Below are 20,678 nucleotides of genomic sequence, written 5' to 3'. Positions count from 1 at the left end.
ACAGTGTTGCTGGGAGAATTCATCCATTCCTTCGACAAACATGTATTGAGCAGGGAGTGCGACAAGTGCTAGGATATGGAGTTGAACGGGAGCAAATCCCTGCCTGTGAGGAGCTCATGTTCTAGTGGGGAAAGAGATAATAAATAAAACAAATGGAAATGATGTGGCACAGACAAGCACCAGGGAGAGAGGATGTTCCCCCAGCCTTGGATGGAGGGCTGACAGGCCCTGCAGGGAAGTGGTGCCTGAGCTGAGTTGTGAGGGACCAGAGGAGGTGCTCACATGAAGGAGGGGAAGACATTCCAGGAATGAGCACAGGTCAGAGTCCTGAGCATGTAGGGGAACACTGCTCACAGCACAGACTTACTGGGCAATAAAATGTAAGTAGAGTATAAGAGAGAAGGCCAACAGGGACTCAACTCACAGGATTAGAAGATGAGGCCTTGAACAGGCTCACATAAAACTAATGAGAATGTCAGAGAAACTTGTTTCTCCTTGAAATAAATTACAAGCCTCTTCCCACTGCCATGACACCAGGGGTATCACGGGAGTAGAATTCAGGCTACCATTTTAATGTAACCTAGGTTTCCCAGAAATCAGAGCCAGAGTCACAGGGCTTATGGGCTACTGTTTTGTTAGGCATTGGCAGTGAGTGACAAGGAGAGTGGGACAGGAATGAGAAGGGGCCAAAACAAGTAAGTCATGGAGATAGTTACTGCTAAATGCACCTTGTCTTATAGTCTCATGAAAATGTCTCCTAAGGAACCATGCCATCTGTGTCTCAGATAGGATGACCAACCATCCTGGTTCTCCCAGGATGGAGGATTCCCCAGGACATGGAACTTGCAGTGCCAAAGCTGGGAAAGTTTTGGACAAAGTAGGATGAGTTGGTCACCCTAGTCTCAGAACTATTGGGTTTGAAGGAAGCTCGTATTTGATGGTTCACATTTGCTTTAAGACTAAATACAGAAAAGAATACGGGAAACAAAAAATGTGACGTGAATATTGTTGGAAGAAGTGGAAGGATGAATCAAAACAGTGATAAAAAGGGCCTGGCTGAGATCGAAAACAAAGTTGTTGCTATGTGGTATTAATTTCATTTCTTCACTCATTCACTCTTTTTGGGTCATGCCAAAGACAGTTGGTTCCCACTGACAGCATTCATCAATGATTCATTTTAGCCATACACACACATATCAGAGTGTCAGAGTTGCTCAGTGCTCCAAGTTGTCATCTAGGATCACAAATCCATCATGGCCACGGTCCTCATGCTGCCAAGTGATCTCTCTCACAGCTTCCACCAATGGATGGATGCTGAAGATCCAAATCTCTAACCCAAGTCCAAACCTTCCCCTGGACTTCAAACCTCCATGCATCCAAAAGGCACTTCAATCCTATAGCCAAGCCCATACTCACCATCTTTACCCCCAAACCTCCTCCGGTATGGCAGCAGTCTGTGCACAAGGGTATCAGATTATCTCTCCAAATCTACATCCTTACTTGGTTCTAAGAATGTAACTCGTAAGCTTTCCCTTGAAGTCAAGAACCAAGAGTTTTCAGGAGCTACATGTGGGATGACCTGGAGGGAAAAAGTTATAGGCAGAAAAAAAGGCCTATGACAGGAAAGAAAATGTGTTCAAGGGATGGAAAGAAGGTCAGCATAACTAAGCTTGGTAAATAAGGAAGAGACTGGTTTAAAAGGAAGCTGGAGAAACAAACAGAAGCCAGATCACCACAGAATTTTGTAGGCCAAGTTAAGGAGCACTGAGAAGTCATTCAAGAGTTTTAAGCAAAAGAATTGGCATATTCATCAGGGTTCTCCAGAGAAACAGAACCAACAGGATATATAGAGATACACAGAAAGAGACTTATTGTGAAGAATTGGCTCATGGGAATTTTAGATGCTGAGAGGGCCCATGATCTGTGGTCTGCAAGCGGGAGGTCCAGGAAAGCCTTTGGTACAGTTCCATTCTAAGTCCAAAGCCTGGGAACTAGGGGAGTCCATTAAGGCAAGAGAAGGCAGAAGCCCTGGCTCCAGAAGAAAAGGCAAATTCACCTTCCCGCCCCTTCTGTGTCCTATTTGGGTTTTCAGTGTCCTATTTGGGTTTTCAGCCTCCCATTGGTGAGGCTGAATCTTTTTCACTGTGTACTTAATCCAATGTTAATCTCTTCTGAAAACATACCCAAAGACACACACACAGAAATAATGGTTTCTTACCAGTTATCTGGGCACCCCTTAACCCAGTCAAATCAACACATAAAATCAGTCATCACAGTTGACATGATCTGATTTACCCTTTTAAATAATCACTCTGGCCGCCAAGTGGACATTAGAAAGTAAGGGAACAGGACAGAGGCAGGGATACCAGTTAAGAGGCAACTGCATAATCTAGGTGAGAGCTTATATCGATTGGAACTAAGGTGTGATAGTGACAAAGAAGGGGAGTTTCAGATTCTTGAGTATATGGAGTGAAGAAATCAAAGATATCACCAAGGTTTTAGGCCTGATCATGTGTGTGAATGAGTGTTACTGACTGAGATGGGGAAGACAGAGAGGTGAGTAAATAAGCAAGACTTAGAACGAGGTAAGTCAGAGACATTTATTCAACATCCCAATGGAGGTATCAAATAGGAGGTTGAATATATATGAATCTGAAGTTCCAAGAGCTGGAGCTAAAATTTTGGGAGGCACTTCTGCATAAAGTGTATTCAAAGCTTTGAACCAGAAGAGATTGCTGTGGGGTGGGGGGAGGGAATGTGGCCAAGACTCAGAGCACCCCGACATTTAGAGATCAAGTAGCAAGTGAGGCAGACAGCTAAGGAGACCACAAAGGGGCCAAAAGGATGTGGTACTCCAGAAGCCAAGGGGGGAAAGTGGTTCAAAATGGGCATGGTCACATGTATCACATGCTGCTGAGAGAGCAAGTACAGGGGAGTGAACTCTGGGAGTCATCAGTGACCTTGTAACAAGCAGTTTCAGTGGACTGGAGGAAAGAGAAGCCCGTCATAGAGGGCTGAGCAGAGAACTGAGGTGAGGAAGTAGAGACAGAAAACAATGCCCTGAAAAAGACTGCCATGAAGAGCAGCAGAGAAAGAAGATGTCAGCTACAGGAAGACACAGAGTAAGGGAGGCTCTGCAAACCCTGGACACACTGGGGTACACATGCATTTTGTTGGAAATGATCTGAGTAGAAAAAAAGAAACTGGAGATGCAGCAGAAGTGGGAGAAGAACTGAGGAAGCAAGAGACTGGAGGGTCCAGCTCACAAGTGAAGAGGTATTTTTTGATAAAAGCAGGATGAACTGTACTTCATCATACAATGTGAAGACAGGCAAGGTACAGGAACATACATTCTGCTGAGTTGAGCGGTCTGGTGGGAAGAAAAAGGTCCTCCTGTCTAACCACCTCTACTTTTCAGTGAACTATGATCTAAAGATGGGGTAGGGGGCTTAGGGGTCTCAGTGAGTGGGGACAGAAAAGGAAAAGATGGGAAGTGAGCAGGTGAAAGGCATAGCACTGCGAGTAGGACTGAGTGCTCCTTCGAGATGCGTGGTCAGGAATTGTAAGTGAGATCAGTTGGTGGGTGTCCTGTGTGTTTTCCTTCCATGAGGCCTCCATGCTGAAGCTCAGGAAGATGTGTAAGCTTAAGCAGAGAGCAAATATGAAGGAAAAAGAGTGTAATAGGGAACTGGGTGCTTTTTTTAAACAGAGTGGTTATGATGGTGAGTCCCAGCAATGAAGCTGATGAAGGGCGGAAGAACTCAAGGGAAATGACAAGTGGTGAGGGGTGTGTTTGGGGGGGGTTGGTTGTAATATACTAGAGTATCCTTGAGGTGGAAGTCTTGTCAAGGAAAGTTGAATGAAAGAAGGTGACAGTCATTGAGAGTGGGATGCCTTGATTTGAGGTGATGATTTGATCGTGACTAGATGACAGGAATGGGATAGAGCAAGGTGTCAGGATACAAAAAGGAAAATGAGCCCTTAGAAGAGGTTGTGAGTATTGGGAAGAGTATAGTTGGTGGCCAGGGCTCCCAAACTCACAGAGCAGGGGTTTAGGAGCACAGGGAAGGGCGGGAATGGAGTCAGATCGGAGACTGTTCAGAGCAGCTGGGGATTAGAGTTCCATGGACCTAAAGAGTGGGGGTTTCTAGAGATTAATGAGGTAAACAAGTATGCAAGCATCTAGGGGCCAGTCCTGAGGTTGTCCCAGGGAGAGGTGGGTTTGAAGCAGAAGGCACTCAGCTGGAGGTAATAGTTCTCTCCTGTCCCTAGGAGTGGTGCAGAAACCATAGAATATGTGACTTCCTGCAGGGGTTCTGTGAGGTGGCTGGCATTGGAGTTCACCAGGAGGGCTCTGGGGAGGAACCATCTCTGGATCCTTAAAGCCAACTTTTCTCTAATCTGAGGACAAGGTGTCCAGAGCCTGCCATTTTGCTCTTGGGTGGTGCACAGGTACAGCAGGCAGGCTCCGAAATCATTTTGCACAAGTGCCATTCATGTAAACATCATGCAATATCTCTCTTGCAGTCTGCAAGCCCTTCTCGAGTTCCAGGGGGAATTTTAATTTTTCTATCTTGAAAATAATCTTAACAAATAAAATCATGTTAGTCACCATCTAGATGTAGAATTATCAGATAAAATTCAGGACTTCTTGTCAAATTTAGATTTCAGATAAACTGAAACTACTCTTTTAGTATAAATATATCCAGAAATTTCATAGAACATACTTATACTAAAAAATTATAACCATCACTACATGATGCCAGTGCCTCTGTGTGTATGTAGATATGTTTATTATATATTTGTTATATAAATAAAAGGGGTTTTTCTTGGCAATACTGGAGTTTCAACTCAGAGGCTTACACTTGCTAGATAGGCACTCTGCCACTTGAGCCACACCCCTGTCCTTTTTGTTTTAGCAATTTTTCAGTCTCTCAGGGTTTTTTTTGTTTGGTTGGTTAGTTGGTTGGTTTTTTTCCCCAGGCTAGCCTGGACCACTATTCTCCTACATCCATTACCTGCACAGCTGGGATTACAGTGACGAACTATCACATCCAGCTTTTTTGTTGACATGGGTTCTCGCTAACTTTTTACCCAGACTGGCCTTGAACCATGATCCTCCCAATCTCTGCTTCCTAAGTGGCTAGGATTACAGGTGTGAGCATGCCCAGTCCTAAATATGAGATTTACTATAAGGAATTGGCTCACACAATTATGGAGGCTGGCAAGCCACAATACCTGCAGAGTGAATCAGCAAACTGGAGAGCCAGGGTTTAGTTCCAGTTCAAGTCCCGGGGCCTGAGAACCAAGATCGCTGATGGTATAGTTCCAGTCCAAAGACCTGCATGGTAGAGACTAAAAAATAAAGCCAATGTCCCAGTTTGAAGGCAGTCAGGCAGAGGAATGCTCTCACTCCAGGAAAGATCAGCCTTTTGTTTTAGACAAGCTTCATCTGATTGGGTAAGGCCCACCAACAGTAGGAATCTGCTTTACTCAGTCTACTAATTTAAATGTTAATCTCATCCAAAATTATCTTACAGAAACATAAAGCATAATATTTATCCAAACATCTGGGTACCACATGGCCCAGTCAAGGTGTCCCATCAAATTAACCATAACAGTGCCCATGTCTGCCCAGTTTATGATGGAGTTGGGACCAAACAGTACAATTTTATTCATTAATGAATTAATGAAAAAAGGCAGGGAAACCTAACCTCGAGGTTGACATGGTCACATTAACTGAAGAGGAAACAATAGCACAGCCCTGTACAAAGCCAGCTTTCTCAAGTCACAGAGAAAAGTCATAGAGGAGTCATTTGTGTGCACAGTAACAGGAGCAGGCGAAATCAAGAACCTGCTCCAGTGGTTCAGCCTTATGGTGGAGAGCCACCTGACATCAGCAAGAGCACAAATCTGTCGCATTAGCTGCACTGGTTTGGTTTGGATGGCTTTTGTAGTCCTGGATTTAATTTGTAAACTTGTTTGGCTTTATTGTGTATAGGGAGGTCGTATCTAGTTTTATATCTGTACATCCTTAAGATACATTAAACAAAAACATGTTTAAACCAATCCTGAGGAGTCCATGAGATTTTTATCCTTTTAAATGGGTCCATTAGTCTATTAAGCTGAGTTTGAGCAACACTTACCTAGAATAAAGGAAAAAGTGTTTGTGGCCCTTTTTAGGGGATTTTTTTTTTTTTATGTTTTAGAGCATTCTACTTGCAGAATTTATTTTTTATTTTATTTATTTATTATTTTTTATTATTCATATGTGCATACAATGCTTGGGTCATTTCTCCCCCCTGCCCCCACCCCCTCCCTTACCACCTACCCCGCCCCTTCCCTCTCCCCTCCACTCCCTCGATACCCAGCAGAAACTATTTTGCCCTTATCTCTAATTTTGTTGAAGGGAGAGTATAAGCAATAATAGAAAGGAACAAGGGTTTTTGCTGGTTGAGATAAGGATAGCTATACGGGAGTCGACTCGCATTAATTTCCTGTGCGTGTGTGTTACCTTCTAGGTTAATTCTTCATGATCTAACCTTTTCTCTAGTACCTGTTCCCCTTTTCCTATTGGCCTCAGTTGCTTTTAAGGTATCTGCTTTAGTTTCTCTGCGTTGAGGGCAACAAATGCTAACTAATTTTTTAGATGTCTTACCTATCCTCACCCCTCCCTTGTGTGCTCTCGCTTTTATCATGTGCTCAAAGTCCAATCCCATTGTTGTGTTTGCCCTTGATCTAATATCCACATATGAGGGAGAACATATGATTTTTGGTCTTTTGAGCCAGGCTAACCTCACTCAGAATGATGTTCTCCAATTCCATCCATTTACCAGCGAATGGTAACATTTTGTTCTTCTTCATGGCTGCATAAAATTCCATTGTGTATAGATACCACATTTTCTTAATCCATTCGTCAGTAGTGGGGCATCTTGGCTGTTTCCATAACTTGGCTATTGTGAATAGTGCCGCAATAAACATGGGTGTGCAGGTGCCTCTGGAGTAACCTGTGTCAGTCTTTTGGGTATATCACCAAGAGTGGTATTGCTGGATCAAATGGTAGATCAATGTTTAGCTTTTTAAGTAGCCTCCAAATTTTTTTCCAGAGTGGTTGTACTAGTTTACATTCCCACCAACAGTGTAAGAGGATTCCTTTTTCCCCCGCATCCTCGCCAACACCTGTTGTTGGTGGTGTTGCTAATGATGGTTATTCTAACAGGGGTGAGGTGGAATCTTAGTGTGGTTTTAATTTGCATTTCCTTTATTGCTAGAGATGGTGAGCATTCTTTCATATGTTTTTTGGCCATTTGAATTTCTTCTTTTGAGAAAGTTCTGTTTAGTTCACTTGCCCATTTCTTTATTGGTCCATTAGTTTTGGGAGAATTTAGTTTTTTAAGTTCCCTATATATTCTGGTTATCAGTCCTTTGTCTGATGTGTAGCTGGCAAATATTTTCTCCTACTCTGTGGGTGTTCGCTTTGGTTTAGAGACCATTTCTTTTGTTGAGCAGAAGCTTTTTAGTTTTATGAAGTCCCATTTATCTATGCTATCTCTTAGTTGCTGTGCTGCTGGGGTTCCATTGAGAAAGTTCTTGCCTATACCTACTAATTCCAGAGTATTTCCTACTCTTTCCTGCATCAACTTTAGAGTTTGTGGTCTGATATTAAGATCCTTGATCCATTTTGAGTTAATATTGGTATAGGGTGATATACATGGATCTAGTTTCAGTTTTTTGCAGACTGCTAACCAGTTTTCCCAGCAGTTTTTGTTGAAGAGGCTGCTTTTTCTCCATCGTATATTTTTAGCGTCTTTGTCAAAAACAAGGTGGTTATAATTGTGTGGCTTCATATCTGGGTCCTCTGCTCTGTTCCACTGTTCTTCATGTCTGTTTTTGTGCCAGTACCATGCTGTTTTTATTGTTATTGCTTTGTAATATAGTTTGAGGTCAGGTATTGTGATACCTCCAGCATTGTTCTTTTGACTGAGTATTGCCTTGGCTATTTGTGGCCTCTTGTGTTTCCATATAAATTTAACAGTAGAGTTTTCAATCTCTTTAATGAATGTCATTGGAATTTTGATGGGAATTGCATTAAACATGTAGATTACTTTTGGGAGTATAGACATTTTTACTATGTTGATTCTACCAATCCATGAGCATAGGAGATCTCTCCACTTTCTATAGTCTTCCTCAATCTCTTTCTTCAGAAGTTTATAGTTTTCCTTGTAGAGGTCATTCACGTCTTTTGTTAGGCTTACACCTAGGTATTTGATTTTTTTTTGAGGTTATTGTAAATGGAATTGTTTTCATATATTCTTTTTCAGTTTGTTCATTATTAGTGTATAGAAATGCTAATGATTTTTCTACACTGATTTTATATCCTGCTACCTTGCTATAGCTATTGATGGTGTCTAGGAGCTTCTGAGTAGAGTTTTTTGGGTCTTTAAGGTATAGGATCATGTCGTCTGCAAATAGGGATATTTTGACAGTTTCTTTACCTATTTGTATTCCTTTTATTCCTTCTTCTTGCCTAATTGCTCTGGCTAGGAATTCTAGTACTATGTTGAATAGGAGTGGAGATGGTGGGCATCCTTGTCTGGTTCCTGATTTTAGAGGGAATGGTTTCAGTTTTTCTCCATTAAGTATATTGCTGGCTGTAGTTTTGTCATATATAGCTTTTATAATGTTGAGGTACTTTCCTTCTATTCCTAGTTTTCTTAGAGCTTTTATCATGAAAGCACAGAATTTATTGAAGTAGATATTATTAGAGGGTTTTTTCAAATAACAAATTGGGGAAAGTGTGTACGAGGTGCTAACCTGGATTTGGAAAATGTTCCCTGTCACATCTCCTAAGAGATACACACAAAGAATGGTGGTAAACAAAAGAATCTGAGCAATCCAACAGAAAAAGACACCAGATGTCATTCACTCTAAATACCAAGGAAACCAAGTACACTGAAATACAGTTTTCAATAGCATTTTAATGCAAACAGGATTGTACCTCAAGGAAAGAAGAAGGAGGAAGGGACAGAAAAAAATGTTTAAAGAAATAATAGCCAGTAACCACATCTTGTGTGATTCCTTACATAAAATACCTAGAAGAGGCAAATCTATAAAGGCAGGAAGTAGATTAGTGATTGCTGGGGGCAGGGAGTGATGGCCAAAATAAACCAGTTTCTCTTTGTGAAAATGAAATTGTTCTAAAATTGGCTGTGGTGATGGATACACATCATCCACTCATATAATAATATACACTTTAATTGTTATATATTATACAGATAGTGAAGTAACTGTATACTTTAAATTGGTGAATTATATGATATGTAAATTATATCTCAACAAATCTGTTTAAAAACTAAAGATCAGCTGGGCACTGGTGGCTCACGCCTGTAATCCTAGCTACTCAGGAGGCAGAGATCAGGAGGATCGTGGTCTGAAGCCAGCCCAGGCAAATAGTTCACAAGTCCCTATTTCGAAAAATCCTTCACAAAAATAAGGCTAGTGGAGTGGCTCAAGGTGAAAGCCCTGAGTGCAAGCCCCAGTACTGCAAAAAAATACCCAAAAAAACTAAATATCAAAAGTGTCCCAATTTTATTCAAATATCAATTCAAAATTGTATACATTACCCTATTAATATATACAATTTGTTTCTATGTATCAGTAAAAATTTTAATAATAAAAATTTCTAAGTATGTTGAAAACTATAAATGCAAAGATCCAACAAGGCCATTGAATCCATTTCATGGCTTGCAGAGTGGCTCAAGTGGTAAAGCACCTGCCTAGCAAGTGTGAGGCCCTGAGTTCAATCCTCAGTGCCACCTAAATAAAATATTTTTTAAATTAACCTATTTCAAAGAAACATGAATAAAACTACACCAAAACACAGAATCAAATCTCTCAAAACACATGATAAAGAGAAAATCTAAAAAACAGAGAATGAGATACATTCTGTGCAGTGGAAAAAGACGGCAGCTGATTTGTTATCGGAAGCAATGTAACCTAGAAGGGAGTGGGGCAAAATCTTTTAAGGTATGAAAGGAAAGAATTGTTAAGCTTGAATTCTACATGCAGTGAAATTATCTTTTAGAAAAAAACAGCAGCAGAATGAGCTATCCCTCCACACTCATTAAAATGGCCATTATCCAAAAAATGGAAATAACCAGTGTTGGTAAAGATGTGGAAAAATTGGAATCTTTATGCCTTATTGATGGGAGTGAAAAATGAGGCAGTCACTGTGGAAAAGCTGGTGGCTCTACAAAGAATTAATCATAACATTACCATTCATCCAGAAATTCTACTCCTAGAATAGACTCCAAATAACTGCAAGCAGGTGTTCAAATGAATACTCTTCACAACAGCTAAAAGATAGAGACAACCCAAATGTCCATCAACAGATGAATGGTTAAACAAAATATGGTACACATGTACAAGGAATATTATTCAGACACAGAAAGGAAAGAAGTACTGAGGCTACAATATGGGCGGACTTTGAAAATATCATGCTAAGTGAAAGCAGCTGATCTATATTTTTGGGATTCCATTTGGTCTTTATTCCATGTTCCATTATAAGATATCCAGAACAGGCAAATCCACAGAGACAGAAAGAACAGTGGCTGCCAGGGCTGAGTAAGAAGGAAATGAGAAGTGACTTCTCAACAAGTATTGAGTTTCCTTTTGAGGAACTAGAGTGAGGATGGCTGCACAATACTGTGAATGTACTAAATATCATTGAATTGCACACTTTAAAATGGAGTTGCTCAAGTGGTAGAGCACCTCCTAGCAAGTGTGAGGCTCTGAGTTCAAACCCCAGTACCATCAAAAAAAATGGTGAATTTTATATTTTGTGTATTTTACTACACAATTTTAAACCACAATGTGTCTATAAAACGGTTAAATCAAAAAGAAAGTCTAACCATACCAAATATTGACAAGGATATGAAGAAACTAGAACCCTCCACCATACATCACTGATGGGAATGTATGTTACAACCACACTGAAACAATTTGGCAGTTTCTTAAAAAGTTAAACATGTATAACCTACCATATGATCCAGGTGCCCCTATCCTAAGTATCTCAAGAGAAATGAAAGCGCACATCCACACATTTTGTGTACACAAAGGTTCACAACAACTTTGTCTTATGACCAAAATCTGGAAACATGCAAAGTCCCTCAACAGGAATGGATAAAGAAATAGTGGTATGTCCATATAGTGGAATACTGCTCAGTAATATACAAAGAACAAGCTGCTGATATATGCAACAATTTGGACAACTGGATTAGACCAGATGAGAAGAAGTCAGAGAAAAATGAGTTCAACACTATAAGATCACAGTTATGTTAAAGTTTAGGAAAGGCAAACTATGCTATGATGACAAAAGCAGATCAGTAGTTGTCTGGTGACTATGTGAGGGGCATGGGAAGGGATTGGAAGGACAGAATTCCAAGGGATACCAGGAAATTTTGACAGTAATGAATAGATTTACTATCATGGCAATGGTTTCACATATGTCAAAATTTATCAAATTGTATGATTTAAATATGTGGAGTTTATTGTATTTTAGTTATATCTCAATGAAGCTCATAAAACATTTTAAACTCTATATGATAATAGGTGTTTAGGGAAGCTAATGTAAATCAAACATATTTTCCACTAGCTTGCACAGTTACAATTTTTATATTTGTCTTTAAAAACTTTTCCTCTTGTTCCAAAAGGTGAAAGTTAGATCTTAAAACTCACTAAGCACTCAGTGAGTTGTGTTCCTGACTGTGTTGGACAGAATAGGCTAGATGAAGCTATAGTGACAAACAGCCCAAATTGGAGTGTGGCTTAATCCCATCAAGATTTACTTCCCCTGTGTTCATGGTGGTCTCCCTGAGATCCAGGCCAATAAAGTTCAAACATCCTGGAATATGTGGTTTCCTTGGTTCAAGCAGGTGGAGAAGAGAGAGCTAAAGAGTTAAGCACCAGCATTTCAATGCTCCAGCCCAAAGTGACAAACACCACTCGTAATCACATTAATTAGTCAAAAATAGTCACATGACTGTGCTTTACTTCAAGAGAACCGGGGAGTCTATGCCTCATCTACTGGGAAGTAAAGGAGGGCACTAAGAAAAGAGTAAACCCTAATAATCTACCACAATCCCCTGTAATATTAAAAGTATTTCCATACCAACATATTGTAAAGAGATTAAAAGAGAGAGCATAGTCAAAGAGCGTTAACTTTACAGGAACCAATGTTTTACTCAGAAAAGGAAGGAAATGTACTGCTCCAGCCCACTAAGAAGTCCACTCTTCTCTTGGTATGGTCCCTGTATGGACAGCCAAATTTCCAGACAACCGACAGACAGCTGGGTGGCAACCCTATTTGGTTAAAAAACAATCTCCTCACTGCCTAAATACCGGCTCTGTTGTACTTGCTATGCATACCATGAAATGCCACCACACTAGCTCACCATGGCCAAACCCACCAGTTGGGGGTTTAACAGTCATGGAGTCTAAACAAGGCACTAAGGGGACAAAGGAGCAGAAGCAATGAAAAAAAAATTTTTTTCTAATATTTTAAACTTGGACCTCGCCACTTTTTTTTGCCTAGTTTTGTGATATAATCTGGGTTCCCACATCACCAATTCTGCATCATAGCAGTTTTGTGGCCATAGGCAAATCCCTCCAACCTGTACGAGGCTCGGTTTCCTCACCTGTAAAATGGGAATAATAAGTCCTACCTCCCAGGATGGTTGTGAGAACAGGAATGAGGTCACGTCTATGGAAAGCTTTGTACACTGTGAAGCTTTGCATCCATCCAAGTTATCATCACCATCAGCAGCATCATGGCTGTCTAGTAGTGTCTAGAAGGGTGCCCCAGGGTTGGGGAAGGCCCAAAGGAGAAAGGGGCTCCTAGCCCGACCCTCTGACTCTGCCGGAGTTGGGGCCTCTCTAATTAACTCCTCTTGGCACGATTTTCTTGCAGGACATGTTTGCCAACCAGCGAAAAGCCAGGCGAAGCTTCCAGTGGCCGCCCACTGGCCCTGACACACGGGGGAGGAATGATGACTCACAGCCTCTAACAGCCTTGCTGACAGGCCTCTTGGCCCAGCCCAGCAGAGGCTGTAGAGGCTGCCAAGGGGGCAGCGGGGCCACTGGGTTTTCTCAAAGCTAAAGAAAGATCAGAAAGAGGGAAGAGAAGAAAACGGAGAGCAAGAAAAAGAAAGTCACAAGAGGGGGAAAAGGAAGAACGGGGTGGGTGGGGTGCGGAAATGAACTTTAAAGTCTCCAGGGGTCAGGAGGAGAGGAGGTACAGGGAGTTGTTTAATAGCCACACAATGTTTTGCAAAATGAAAAAATTCTAGCGATCGGTTGCACAACAATGTGAATACAGTTAACGTTACTTACTGTAGACTTAAAACTTAGTTAAGTGTTCTTTTTACCACAATTAAAAATAAAATTTAAAAATTATTTTCTAAAGGTTAAGTAAGAAAGGGGAGAGGAGGGAATGAAGAATGGAGGGAGAGGAGAGAGAGGAGAGAAAAGAGAAGAAAGGAAAGTAAAGAGAGGATGGGATGGACGGGGAGTGGAAGAAAGGACGGAGAAATGAAAAGGAAAAGATGTCAGAGGAAGAAAGGCAAGAAAAGGCGATGACAACAAGGTCAAGGAAGGAGGCAAGGAATGCAACTCGCAAGTGGTGTCCACCGCTTTCTCCTAGAGAGGGGGCGTGGCTTTCCCTCGGGGCGTGAGACTTGCGTGTGACGTCATCGCGCCGCGCCGCCACGGCGCCCGCCCTCATTCCCACGTACCGGCATTGTGAAATCGCGGCCGCGCTGGAGGCCGCCCTGCTGGCCGGTGCCGCTCTCCTTGGGTGGTTGCGAGTCCCTCGGCCTCTGGCCCCCTGCCCAGCCAGCCCCGGCGGCTGCGGGAGGGCGGTAATTGCCCAGAGACGCGGCACTTACTTGTGCCGGTTGTGCAAGGCCGCGGGGGGAGGGCCCGGGGCGGTGGCTCTCACGCCTCAGCGACCAGGCATGCGCGGGGGCGATGGCGGGCTGTCCGGGGAGGGGGCGCCACCCCCCGCGGGAAAACCGGCTGGGCCGCTCTGGTGTGGATGGGGACCGGAGACTCGACCTCCCACCCCAGCCACCTGCCAGGTGTGTGACGTCGAACTAGTCCCTCGCTTGGTCTAGCGCCCCAGACTCCTTCCCGTGTACTTGGAGTAAAACCACCACCTCTCTCAGTGATTGTGAGGATTAAAAATGATCGAACAGTGCCAGGCACACATTAGGTACAGTTCATGGAAGCCACGCTGAGATCCCACGTGCCTGGCTCGCCCGAGGTCCCACGCACTGCCAATTAAAACAGTTCAAGTTGCTTCTGTCCTGATTTTGCTGGGTGATCCTGGGAAATTTGCCTCCTCTCTGGCCTTCAGTTTTCGGAAATTGGGTGATGATGGCGCCCACTACACCAGTCTGTCGGGATGATTAGATGAGATGACATCTGAGAAAGTGAGAAGGATATACCTGCATCAGTCTGCAAACCACTGTCCTCTTTGGAAAAGTCCTTTCCTTTGGCTTCCATGACAACAGGCACCCCTGGCTTTCTTCCTGTTTCTCTGGTTGCTCCCTATTCTCTGCAGGCCCTGCCTCCTGTCACTTGTCTTAAGAATCGTGTGCCATGGGGCTCTCTCTCACAACCTTCTCACAGTGAGGGGTGACTTGGTGACTGCATCCTCTCTAAAACTTCAGTTCTGTGCAGCCCAGACCTGTCTTCGGTAGGTCCAGATGGTTACAGGACCTCTCCTCTCAGATGATTCCACAAGAACCTCACATTCAACATGCCCCAAGTAGGACACATTATCTTCCTGTCCCAAAACCTTAGCACAACTCTGGGCTCTGCATTCTCCCAAGTCAGAGCGAAGCCTGAGATCGGCCTTACAGCTCTCTCTACCTCTCTACTGTCTTCAATTTCCTGATACTGTCCCAATCTTGGCCACTGCCATATTGCTCACTTGGGAGACTGCAACAGCCTCCTAACTTGGCACTCTTATCTCCACTCTTGTCCCTCCAATCCATTCTCTACACTAAAAGCAGAGTGACAGAGTGAGATCTATCTTTTACTCCCTCCCTTTCTCTTTCCCTCTCTCTCTCCCTCCCCCTTTTTGTTTTTTGCTTTTCTGAGAAAGGGTGTTGCTATGTAGCCCAGACTGACCTCAAATTTGCCTCACCCTCCCAGGTGAGATTACAGGTGTGCACTGCCCTGCCTGTAGAATGATCTTTCTAAAACAGAAATCATGTCGTATCACTCTGCTATGATCTGAATGTTTATGGTTCCCCAAAATTTATATTTTGAAATCTTAACCCCTCAAGCGGTGGCATTAAGAAGTGGATTCTTTTGGAAAATGGTGCCCTGATAAAAGATGCCCAGGGGAGCTCGTTCACTTCTTCCACCATGTAAGGACAGGAAGAAGTTGCCATCTGTGAACCAAGAAATGGTCCCTCACCAGTTGCTGAATCTGCCAGCACCTTGATCTTGGACTCACAGTCTACAGAACTGAGAAACAAATTTTTGTTGTTTACAATTTTGTTACAGTAGCCTGAATAAATTAAAACACACTCCACATCTGTTTCCTGCTTGTCTCTACAGCTGGGCTCCTATTACCTGCCATCCAAACTAACCCTACAAGCTTATCTCTGTTCTCAGAGTGCCATGCCTCCGATTCTTCTCACATGCTGTTCCCTCTGTATGGAACACTATTTGGCCTCACTCATACTGGTCCTACAAATCTCCACCTGGAGACTTCCTTTCCCTGACCTCCCTACCCCCTCACTGACTCATGCACCCCTTCTGTTTCCTCTCAAAGTAGAAATATATGCACTAGTGGTGGATTTTTTAATACAGCTGTATAAATCTCATTTTTAACTAAAATTCTTATAGCAAGAAGTATTTGTGCTAATAAAGAGGGAAAAAGTATGTAGAGGAATATCTGCCCAAATTTTAATAGTAATCATCTCTGGATGATGGAATTATCCGAGATTTTTAACTTACTCATTTTGATTATCTGTATCTTTTAGATTTGCTCTCTAATTATGTGAATATTTTGAGAATAAATGTTTGTTAACTAGATATTTTTTTATCCACAGGCCTAAGGTAACCTGGCTGGGAAAAGTTGGGCTTCTTGGAGCTCCTTGCCAGCTTGAGAAGAGCCTAGATACCAGGACAAAAAATGTCTCTCTCTGACTTGCACCCAATTCAAATACATAGTAATGCCAGCAGGAAGCAAAAAAACAGTTGCTGCTTGGGTAGAAATGGATGCCGAAGGAATTTTCATTCATTGGCGAACTTGGCTTGAAGGTTTCTGGATGGGTAGTATTCATTGAGGCCCTGGAGATCTTCAGATTCCACCCCCTCACCTTGGAAACCCAAAGATGATTGGTGACTTGCCAGATCTGCCAGATCGCACAGGAAGGTGATGGCAGAGCTGGAATTTGGATATGTTCCCTCTTTCTCTGGTTCCTGCTCATTCCAATGTATGTTCCTACAAATCCCAGCAATTGGCCTGACTACACACACACACACACACACACACACACAAACACGTGGTAGGGGGAGGTAGGGAGAAAGAGAGACAGAGACACAAGGGTAGCCTACCAATCCTTGAGAAAGGAATCTCACCAAACTGTTCTAAAGAGGAATATTCAACTCTGCAGCAATTACATTCCAAACTTCATTATTTTCTGCAGAGTGCTTCCTCTGTGTCAAACACTTTTCCATAAACTATTCTAGTTTATTGTTTTATTTTATTCTCCTTATGAAGTAGGTATTAGTATCCTTTTGCTGTGTGAGGAAACAAGGAACTTAAGTAACTATCTCAAGGTCACAACCAGTGGCAGAGCCAGGATTCAAACGTCCATTTTCAGGAGACCTACCCTGTACCTGTGTTCCCTGGTCCACACAGCCATTCCACAGCTGTTGTCCTTTTTTATAGTCTGCAGAGAGGTAGTTTTGAGACCCACAAGAAATAGAAGCTAAAAAAGGCCTCGGAAGTACTCCTCTTGTTCCATTATCCAAACAAACCATATTCAGAATAGTTTAACCACAAACTCTAGACAGAAGTCCTTGAATTTAAACCCTGGCTCAGCCTCTTATTAATTGTGCAACTTTGGGCAAGTTACTTAACTTCTCTGTGTCTCAGATTCCTCATGTGTAGAGTGTGGCTAATGATAACCTTTAATTTATAGATATACTACAAGGATGGAATGAGTTACAACGTGAAAGCAAATCAAACAGTGCCAGACTCATGGTTAGCTCTCTATCAGTGGGGAGCCTGTGTTGTCATTGTCACCATTATTGCCATACTCTTCTGACTACTATGAACAGTTTATGACCACACTCACAACTGTAATCCAAGCTATTCAGGGGATAAAATTGGAAGGATCAAGGTTTGAGGCCAGTGGGGCCAAAAAGGTTGAGACTCCATCTCAAACAACAAGTCAGACATGATAGTGTTAAAACAGTCATTCAGCCATAAGGAGATCATCAGTAGGAGAATTGCAGTCTGAGGTTGGCCCCAGGCAAAGCCACAAGACCCTATCTGAATAATAACTAAAGCAAAAATTAAAAAGGGGGCTGGTGATGTGGTTCAAGTAGTAGAGTACTTGCAAACAAGTGAGAGGCCCTGAGTTCAAACCCCAGTACTGACACAAAAAAAAAAAAAAAAGTTATGATACCAGGTCTCAAGATAGTTAGTGAGCAGACAAAGATGACAGCCTTCTCCTAGGAAGACATCCTATGGAAGATGATAGAGTAATCACAATTTAATATGGTAAATGCAGTTATCTGAGCTACATATGGGCACTCCAGAGAGGAACGAAGTTAGGCTTGAACCAGGCTAGCCCATGTGTCTTTCTGTTCCTCCTCACTGTTTGGGAATTTGCCTGTGGACTGCATGTGGAGTTGTGACACCAAAAGGAGGTTCCTGAGGCCATGGCTGCCCCAACTAAAGATGTTACTAATATGAGAGCTAGTCAATAAACGTTTGCTGAATGAGTTGATGAATCAAAGGCATTAGTGAAACCAGCGAACTTTCTTCTCTGCTCTCACCTTCCCTGCCTGCAGGCACAGGGCAATGGCAGGGCAGAGCTGTCCTACAAGATCCCTGGGGACAGCTACCTACCGCTCCTCATCCTCAGAACGTGGTTCCTTGAAGTCCCACTATTCACTGGCTCTTCTTTTGTCACAGCAGTGTCTGACACCCTCAAGAGGGATTTCTGATCCCACAATTCAGTCATTTCCACAAGTTTATTATTTCTAGGTGCCCAACTCTGTAGAGAGGAAGGTGGATCAGCTGCAGTGCCAGTCCCCAGCAGAATAAATAAACCAGATCAGATTGCTATCTTGCAATAACAGAGCTACCTACAGACACTCCAGAGAGGAACAACAGTTAGGCTTGAACCCAGCTCTCCTGTGTGTCTTTCTTTTCCTCCCTACATGTAATCACTGTTTCAGCAGCTGTAGGAAACCAATACGGACAAATTGCAGATTATGTGCAAGGCACTTTTATTTGGGTTTCCTACTTGAGCTACAGTGCCACACAGCCTGGGTTCAAATCCTGACCTCACAAATGTCCATATGTGGCTTTGGTCAACTTACCTCTGTGGCTTCAGTTCCCTTATTTGTGGACAAGAAATGATATTCACTCTTCCATAAATACACACCATTTTGTGGTTCTCCTTTTCTTCCTGGGTATTTGGGAGTGTGTGCTTCCTGCCCCCTTGCAGTAAGGTGGCACCATATGACTAGTTCTGGCTGATGAAATGTGAGCGGTAAAAATCCCCTGTGGGACCAAGCCACATAACCACCAACTCACGTGTACCTGTGGATATGTCACAGACTCTGGGACATGGTGAACCTCTCAGTGTGCCTTCCCACACTCACCCTCCAGGACTCTGAGCTTCATGTTACAAAATGAACAGTAAACAAGATGGGAAGAGAAGAAAACTGAGGGGGCTCCGAGGGTCAGTGCAAAGCTCATTGAGTGCAGAGCGTGAGGTCCCACAGCATGTATGTGTACCTCCAAGGATGACAGAAGGCACAGCAGTATGAACTTAGTTGCTCTAATAATTTAATTAATTATGGCAAATGATACTGCAGTTGCAGGTAAAGCTTCTTTTTAGATTAAATTATGGGGGTTTTTTGTTTGTTTGGTTTGGTTTTTTAAGTGCATTGAAGCTGGGAGCACTGGCTCACACCTGTAATCCTATCTACTCAGGAGGCAAACAGTGGAAAGATGGAGGTTTGAGGCCAGCTCAGGCAAAAAGTTTTCAAGACCCCCATTTCAACCACTAAAAGCTAGGCACAAGGGTATGTGCCTGTCGTTCCAGCTACTCGGGAATTATAAAGAGGATTGCAGTGCAAGCCAGCCCAGGCATAAGAGCAAGACCCTGTTCCCCTATTTGAAAAAAATAAATACTTCGAAAAGGGCTGGCAGCATGGCTCAAGTGGTGTAGTGCCTGCCCAGCAAACACAAGGCCCTTAGTTACCCCACTACCACTGAGAGAAGAGATGGTTTAACGAAAAACAGTGACTAACCCCACAAGTGCTTTGTGAATATAGTGAAAACCATAAAGGAAGATTCCAAACACTAAAACCATGGCCACCTTCCCTGGCACAATGAAAAGAACATGGGGTGGGCTTGGGGACCAGACAGGCCAGGCTTAGATTCTAGGTCCTCCCCTTGTCAGCAGTGTGACCTTGGCTCACTGGTGGATTGTTTCTTTAGGAGTTTTAATAGGGACCATCATGTCACCTTCATGGGGTGATGTGAGGCTTAGGACTTACTTTCACCGTAGTGATCCTGTGTCTCCCTTGGCTATCGGTACCTGTGGGTCTTGACCCAGTCTGGAAATTGAGCACCATCCTAATCCACTGAGTCCAGTTGGACTAATTTCCTCCAGGAGCTCCCACTCTAGTGCGGGACAACTGCCACAGACTCAAAGACTGGATAATCTACTGCCCAAAGCACCAGAGCAGACAGGCAGATGCTGAGGTGGCTCTGAAAAGAGGCAGGGACGCTAGAGATTGGTCTGGAGCCATGAGTGAGTGTTGAGCAGGCAGAGGGCAGAGAATGCATACCAGGTTGCCTCACCCTGAGCCTCAGTTTCTTCTTTGATAACGTGAATAATACCACCTACCTTTTGCTGTGCTGCTGGGAGGATTAAGTAGGATAAAGCCTAGGAAGCACCTCCCACAGTGCAGGCTCAGGTTAGGCCCTGGACAAATGAAGGCAATTACTTTACATTGTGCTAGATAATGAAGCCCCAGTGGGTGGCCTCCTTCCAGAGTAGAACTGTCTTCTCCTTCCCTGTGACTCACCTCCAGGGACTACCCATGGGCAAGGGTGTCCCAGGCTCTTGGGCAGGTTAGAACCCTCCAGCTCCCTGGAGAAAGGCCTTTATTCAAAAGAGATCAATGCTGAGGCGTGCTCCCTCTTCCCACGCCTCATGTTGCACACACAGACCTTGGTGCTCACGAAAAGGAATATCATTTCTCAGGTCAGAACCGAGTATCAAGTCACATTTCCGCCATCTAAGGAGAGATAGATTGTGCCTCTGGGCCGGTGAGGTCCTCCTAGACTCATCCTCAAGAACCTGTGGTGAGAGCACAGAAAGACTCCCTGCCAGAAAGAAGCAGAAGAC

The 20,678-nt window shown here is 43.2% G+C and overlaps 1 long non-coding RNA gene across 2 annotated transcripts in view; it reads right to left on the bottom strand.

Moving 5' to 3' along the window:
- LOC141415400 (uncharacterized) overlaps nt 1-12,992 on the bottom strand; it is a 62,788-nt gene extending 49,796 nt beyond the window's left edge. For both annotated transcript variants that reach the window (XR_012440371.1, XR_012440372.1), the window contains exon 1: nt 12,723-12,992. This is a non-coding gene — a long non-coding RNA (uncharacterized lncRNA). The remainder of the gene's footprint in view (nt 1-12,722) is intronic.
- Between the last annotated feature and the right edge of the window lie 7,686 nt (nt 12,993-20,678).

The sequence above is a fragment of the Castor canadensis genome, chromosome 13, assembly GCF_047511655.1.
Source record: "Castor canadensis chromosome 13, mCasCan1.hap1v2, whole genome shotgun sequence".
Lineage (NCBI taxonomy): Eukaryota > Metazoa > Chordata > Mammalia > Rodentia > Castoridae > Castor > Castor canadensis.
The sequence above is the reverse complement of the archived record's forward strand: the minus strand, read 5'-3'. Positions and strand labels throughout refer to the sequence as shown.